The sequence below is a fragment of the Pygocentrus nattereri genome, chromosome 26 (assembly GCF_015220715.1).
Source record: "Pygocentrus nattereri isolate fPygNat1 chromosome 26, fPygNat1.pri, whole genome shotgun sequence".
In the NCBI taxonomy this organism is placed as follows: Eukaryota; Metazoa; Chordata; class Actinopteri; order Characiformes; family Serrasalmidae; genus Pygocentrus; species Pygocentrus nattereri.
This window is the reverse complement of record NC_051236.1, coordinates 27,217,305-27,225,112: the sequence shown is the minus strand read 5'-3', so window position 1 is coordinate 27,225,112 and position 7,808 is coordinate 27,217,305. Positions and strand designations below refer to the sequence as shown.

At 40.8% G+C, this 7,808-nt stretch overlaps 1 long non-coding RNA gene across 1 annotated transcript; it reads left to right on the top strand.

Annotated features, from left to right (window-relative positions):
- The first annotated feature begins 403 nt into the window (after positions 1 to 403).
- LOC119262506 lies at positions 404 to 7,733 on the top strand. The gene is made up of 3 exons (XR_005129704.1): positions 404 to 644; positions 1,254 to 1,325; positions 6,140 to 7,733. It is a non-coding gene; the product is annotated as an uncharacterized LOC119262506 (long non-coding RNA).
- Positions 7,734 to 7,808: the final 75 nt, after the last annotated feature.

Below are 7,808 nucleotides of genomic sequence, written 5' to 3'. Positions count from 1 at the left end.
GTACCTTGAGTCAGGGTACATAACCATAATCCATTGACATGATATGTTCTAAGCTGTGCTCCACACACCCCGTCTCATCTCCAGGCTTTTTATTTTATTGTTCTGATTTAAAACGTTTGGTTATGAAAAGGTACCAATATCTACTTTTCCACTAGGAAAATCTCATGTAAGGTGCACTATCGGACCTTAAAACCGCTGTTGTACCTTTGAGGTTGCACTTACATTGTTTGTACCTTGATGAATGAATCATGTGCCTGCATAGTATTTTAATTTCTAACAGTGTAATGCTCTCTTAGACTCCCAGCCACAGATGGCTGAGGCATTGCCAGGGATCAAACCCAACAACAGGGCCAAGACAAAGTGTTATCCATAAAAATGGATGAAAGTTTGTTGCATAGTAAAAACAGCAGTAGCAACCATCTTTAATCGTCAATTTTGTCTTTTTTTACATTTTTATAATTGATAGTATTGTTATTTAAATCACCTTGACTTTGACTTTATAGGTGCCATTTATTTAACCTGGCTGTGATGACATCCTCTGGAAGAACAGCATGGTGACCCCAACAGGCCTCTCCTGTGCCTTTCAATACACACAGGAATGTTGGATGTTTCACAACAGCTCTGTTAAGGCCAAACACTGACAGGTGAGAGCTGGCACGTTGCCACATATTTAAGATTTGTGCTCATGCTTTTCTGTGTTTGTGCATGTGCAAAGTGAGACAGAGAGAGACAGTGAGAGAGAGAGAGAGACAGAGAGAGAGGGAGAGAGAGAGAGAGATTTAGAGAGAGAGAGATTTAGAGAGAGAGAGAGAGAGAGAGAGACAGAGAGAGAGGGAGAGGGAGAGAGAGAGAGAGAGAGAGATTTAGAGAGAGAGAGATTTAGAGAGAGAGAGAGAGAGAGATTTAGAGAGAGAGAGAGAGATTTAGAGAGAGAGAGAGAGAGAGAGATTTAGAGAGAGAGAGAGAGAGAGAGAGAGAGAGAGAGAGAGAGAGATTTAGAGAGAGAGAGAGAGAGAGCTGAAGAAACAAGGTTTTATATAACTTTTATGTAACATCACAGTTATATCTTTCTGAAGCCTATGTTTTCCTCATATGGGCAAAGGCCCATGTGTGGTCAAAGGTATGAGTGGTATGTGCACATGCATTTTACTCGCTGCGTGAAAAACCCCACCAGACGCTGATGGATATTTATGTGTGTTGCTGCAGATTGTGCTGGGAGAGGTCTGAGGTGTGTATTTTTCTTGTCTCCACAGCACCCCTTACACTTCCTGAGCCCCGCAGAGAATCTGAAGCATTTTAAAAGATGAGGCACGCAGGCTGTAAAGGTCAGCTGTCCATAGGGCTTTTTATTTTTGCATGGAATGTTCCTTTTTTCCTCCCTGCTGACTGCTGCCATATCGCAAGTTATATGTATCTTCTTAGTAGTAGTGTATAAAATGCCATTCCAAGGTTGACTAAATAGCAACAAAAATATATCTCTGCATTTCTGTCTGGGTCGGAACTTGGATTATACAGCCAGGCGCCAACCTTACCAGTGCAGGCATTTTTAGTACTCCTTCTTACCACTGCCTGTCTGTCAGAGGAAAGAGACAGAAAAGGAGAAAAAACAGAAGAAATCCCATCCGTCACCGACATCCAGCGGGATTTCTAAAAAAGTAAATTTACATTTTGGTGATTTTTCAAACTATGCGAGGCATGAGGATTGTCTTCATTTAGTTAGTTAGACAAACAGACAGAGAGTACTTTTAAGATGTTGGGCCACCATGAGCCACCAGAGCTACTCCAGTCCAACTTGGGATATATTATACAAGTCAACTGTACCAGAAGGAAACAATACCATTTTGTGTTTTGATGATGGAGCATTGTCAAATGCACTGGTCCAAAATCTCCCAAAGAGGCCCACTGCATTGAGATCTGGTGACTATGAAGATGATAGCAAGTGATTTACATAACTTTCATACTCCTTAAATCATTCAGTGACCCTTCGTGCCCTGTGGCACTCCCATCAAAGAAATGTTTCATCATAGGATAAAGGTGATCAATCCATGTGTCTAAGGGGACAAGTACACCAAACCATGACAAAAAGCATATCCTTTAAAGTAATGGTCAAGCATTCAAGCCTCTACAGTTCTCTTGGTGTATGCCACACATGCATTTGCATATGATTTCTTCCAAATCTCTGAAGACAATGAAATTTGTGTTCTCTGGGTGCTCAGGTGGTTGGTTAGTGTAGTGGTTAACACCTTTGCCTTCTACACTGTAGACTGGGGTTCAATCCCTGACCAGGGCAAGCACCCTACACTATACCAATAAGGGTCCTTGGGCAAGACTCCTAACACCACCTTGGCCTACCTGTGTAAAATGATCAAATTGTAAGTCGCTCTGGATAAGAGCGTCAGCCAAATGCCATAAATGTAAATATAAAATGTAAATGGGCCAAAGAAGAAAAAGACCTTTTAGATTGTGACCAGCATAAAGTTGAAAGACTAGGGTCTGTCATGGTGTGTGTGGGTAACCTGCACATCTGTGAAAGCTCAATTAATACTGAACACATTTTGGAGCTGCCTTCTACATGCCATCTTTTTTACAGACATCTATTCTTATTTCAACACTACAACAAGCCACGTTCTGCATGTTACAACAGCATGGCTGCATAATCAGAGAGTGTGGGTGCTGCACTGGCCTGTCTGGAGTCCAGACCTGTCTTCCTTTGAAAATGTGTTTCTTTTTAAGCTCAAAATATGGCAACAAAGTCCCTGTACACTTGCACATCTTGTATAGGAGAAGAATGGCAAAAAAGAATATTTTCAAAACTTTATCAATTTGTGTCTTCAGTCCCCAAATTATTACGTAGTGTTTTTAAAGAGAAAGGTGATGTAGCACAGTGGTAAACATCCTCAGGTATGATTTTTTTTTTTAATGTGTTGCTGCCATCAAATTTGGAATGAGCTAAGACATGACAAGATAAGACACTTTTTTGTTCTTACAATTTTGAATTGAATTCAGGTCAAACAGAAATGACTAATCACTGCTTTCTGTTTTTATTAGCTTTTCACACACTGTCCCTACCTTTTTGGAATTGGGTTTGTAGTTGGGAATAACCTATTCTTGCCGATACAGTCAAATCCTGCCTTGCATTTAATCACATAAGGAATATTTGCTCTTCTTTTTTTCCTTACATCCTACACTAATGCACAAGCATCACAGCCACTAAATGTGCACTTTTAACCACAAATGGGCATCATGGGTTTACCTCCTTTACTGCACCTGCTCTCCACAGATCCATGTTATCATTTTCCCCCAACAGGACAGTATCTCATCTAATTGCTAGTGACACTGTAGTTTGATGCTTTCCCCCCAGGAGCTGTCAGGATTTCCTACGTGCAGTACAGTATTGCGCAAACAGCAGACACTGAGCAACACTCCCACTTCTCAAGCTCGCAGAGTAATTCATTCATAGATAAATTGCTGTCTGTGAAAGTAGGGCAAAGGAGCATTCCTGCGAGTAAAAATCTGGCATCCATCAGGCCGTTTTCTCATTGCTGTTTATTTTCTACAGTTGAGAAGGTGAAGGTTGCCATTTTTTAGAGTAAAAACGTAGGGGTGTCATGTTGGCATGGGAAAAGGATAAAAAACAGCTCACTCATGTCTCTGGGTCTAAGGTGATTATCTAAAGAAAGGATGTCTTAAATAACATTATTTTTTATTCCTGGCAAAATATTTTGTTCTTACATTCTATGCTTGTATGTTCATATTTATTTTTGTGGGTGTGCTGGGTTTAAATCACTGCATTCCTTCACAGTATTTTATATAGAGTAATTATCTAGGGTTTGGTTAGGGTTAGGAAAACAAACAATAAAAACAACAGTTAAGCCAGTGCTGACTGATTGTGATACACACTGTGGCATAATCAACGATTTGTTGTGACACGAACTACAACACTGTGCAGTATGATGCCTCCAAGCGTGGCTGTTTTCAGTTCAGAAGTTTATCCTTTTGGGAATGCAGTGGATTGCTTTTATAAAATCTGATAAGAAAGTACATTCTATATTATGGCTGTGCTCAATCATGAATGATACATTACAACTGTTGCTAACAGGTTTATGGACACACAGCCATGATTTTATAGCCGTTTATCAGGTTCTGTCTTGCAAACAGCACTCGTTCATTCCACAGTGGATGACTGTTTACTGCCTTGATTGGAGTTTGGGGTTATCGTCTGTCTGCTCCTTTGCAGTGTGAGGCACAAAATTAAAAAGACTACTAATCTTTGCTCGAGTAAATTCAGGGACAAGGTCCACCAAAGCACATTCCGATGCTATCACCTCAATCTCTGAATTGCATGTGAATTTCTAACCAAAATGAGCTCATGTCTATCATGCAAATAAAAAAAAGGTGTGATTTTATGAGCATGTTTTTTATAGATGAGGTAAATGAGTTATGATTTATTCAAATGTAGCCTCAGCACATGCCTCAGCTGTGCAGAGACACCTTTCTAAAGGGGTGTAGTGGGGTGGGGGTGAAGTAGGGGACAGAAATAACACACTGGTCCTCTGGAAAAATAGCTACAACTCCTGGGGTCACACAAGCTGGGACTGCCAAGTAGCCCTGATATCCAGATGATGTAATGCCCCCAAAGAAGTGTGACAGTAACCTGACACTAAAGCCCAGAGATTGTTACCAGTGCTCAGAGACTTTTCAGATCCAAAATGGTCTGTCATGTATCTGACCCCTGATCTGATGCCTGCTTTTTACTTCCAAGCGACGACTCATCAGTCAAATTGACACTATTCATCAATTACTCAATGTTTGGTGACTGGAATTTGCCTCTTTACTTTCACACTGGAACAATAAGGCTTATGTAGCTAACAAGTAATGGAAGCTTACAGCCACCACTTTAACATCACATGAATTGCATGCAGGTATGGCTGAATACACTGCCTTGCTTCACTTTGAAGCAGAGCTCACTAACGCTGAGATGAATAACTGATCACATTGATTTATCAGTCTACTCAGGCTTTAGCAGAGCTCAGTAACACTGAGATTAATAACTGATCACATTGATTTATCAGTCTACTCAGGCTTTAGCAGAGCTCAGTAACGCTGAGATTAATAACTGATCACATTGATTTATCAGTCTACTCAGGCTTTAGCAGAGCTCAGTATCACTGAGATTAATAACTGATCATCACATTGATTTATCAGTCTACTCAGGCTTTAGCAGAGCTCAGTATCACTGAGATTAATAACTGATCATCACATTGATTTATCAGTCTACTCAGGCTTTAGCAGAGCTCAGTAACGCTGAGATTAATAACTGATCACATTGATTTATTCGTCTACTCAGGCTTTAGCAGAGCTCAGTAACACTGAGATTAATAACTGATCATCACAGTGATTTATCAGTCTACTCAGGCTTTAGCAGAGCTCAGTAACACTGAGATTAATAACTGATCATCACATTGATTTATCAGTCTACTCAGGCTTTAGCAGAGCTCAGTAACACTGAGATTAATAACTGCTCATCACATTGATTTATCAGTCTACTCAGGCTTTAGCAGAGCTCAGTAACACTGAGATTAATAACTGATCATCATATTGATTTATCAGTCTACTCAGGCTTTAGCAGAGCTCAGTAACGCTGAGATTAATAACTGATCGCATTGATTTATCAGTCTACTCAGGCTTTAGCAGAGCTCAGTAACGCTGAGATTAATAACCGATCACATTGATTTATCAGTCTACTCAGGCTTTAGCAGAGCTCAGTAACGCTGAGATTAATAACTGATCACATTGATTTATCAGTCTACTCAGGCTTTAGCAGAGCTCAGTAACGCTGAGATTAATAACTGATCACATTGATTTATCAGTCTACTCAGGCTTTAGCAGAGCTCAGTAACGCTGAGATTAATAACTGATCATCACATTGATTTATCAGTCTACTCAGGCTTTAGCAGAGCTCAGTAACACTGAGATTAATAACTGATCACATTGATTTATCAGTCTACTCAGGCTTTAGCAGAGCTCAGTAACACTGAGATTAATAACTGACCATCACATTGATTTATCAGTCTACTCAGGCTTTAGCAGAGCTCAGTAACACTGAGATTAATAACTGACCATCACATTGATTTATCAGTCTACTCAGGTGTGGCATGCGCCCCGGGGCCCCGACGATGAAGGTTGCGAGAACCAGTACGAAGGCGGGGCCCGAACACCCAGCGCAGACGAATCTCGGCGAGGACACCAGGGAGAGAGCCGCGAGTGTGGAGGGGGTGGAGCGCAAAGCCGACTCAGGCTTTAGCAGAGCTCTGCAATACTGAGATTGTAACTGATCATCACACTGATTTATCAGTCTACCCTTTAGAGATTTTCCATTGATGGTGTTTCCTTTGAAGATTGTATGTTTTTAGTGGGTAGATATTCTCCTAAAAGTGTACACAAAATGTAACTTGGACTGAATACACATTTGTATTGTATTCTGAATATGTATTCAGCAACTGTATGACATACTATTATGAATAACAAGATGTGACAATATCTAAGAGAAGCTTACAGTGTAAGGTGATCTTACAATGTTACACTGACTGCAGGTCCTTACCATGAAACTTAAGCCAGAGCCTGACAGTCATGAGGAACAGTCTGTATCTGTCCATTGCCCAACTGTGTTGTACAAAAGTCATCTCAGTAGCCCAATTCTCTGAAACCTCATTTGTCTTGCTGAAGCAACTATATGAACCTGTTGCTTCAACCCAGGGGAAAACCCACACAGGCTTTTTTCCAATCTGATAAGAATCAAAGATTTGTTATACCTGACAAAAGAACTAATTATGAGTGAGGCAGAGACAAATTACCGTTGCAATAGCATGCATGTTTCTCCGGTATTCAGATGAAGAGAGAGTAATTCTAGTGATTTTAGAGGGGGAATATGGAGGAATGTCCTGTGTAAATATTGGTGGAGGCCCCTGGAATGCAATCTGGACTGGAGCCAGACAGGAAGCCTGGAACATTTGTTCTTCTGATCCCAATTTCCATGGACAATCATGCTGGGAGATATTTTGGGATGTAGTTTCTTGCCATCGGACCACAGCCACCACAGGGCCAAACATACAATAATATCAGGCTAGCATCAGATCACTGAAGTTGTCAAGCGATGGTATCAGCCTGACAACAGCATTGTATTAGAACTGAAGGTTTTCTTCATAGCACTTGGATGATATTGTTCTTTTTGCGCTGGCCATGAAGAAAGAAGTAAAACTATTCCCGACTTTGGGCCAAATGGGCCGCACATCTTCCTCATTTTGATGTTGCTATGCCATGACTTCTGGAATGCAGTAGTGAGGTGAGATGGTCTGCAGAGCTATGAATATGTGTAACCGAACGCCTCAGATGCAATAGTGTCTAGGGCGTTTAGTTGCACAGGCTTTGTTCCTCTTACAATGTGTGGTGGAATGCGGACGTGTGTCAAGAGGGTTTAAAAGTGGAAACTTATATCATATAGACGCTACGTTAGTGTCTAACCTGGATATAAATTACAGTACACCTTTACGGGGATTACAGCATGTTCTTGTACACTGGAGTTCTGTACTAACCCAAGAAAATGTACTGATATTTTGAGCTACTGGGCTACTTAGAAGTGCTGAAAGTAAATGTTGACTTACTGACCTCTAGCTTAATCCTGCCATCTAGTGGCAGAAGTAAGAATGTCATTCTCTGACATTTTTAAACGACTCTCAAACACCACATAGTCGAACCGTAGTTGAAGGCGGTGCATTTACCTTCCTACAGTCCAGTTTTAGATTCGTGAA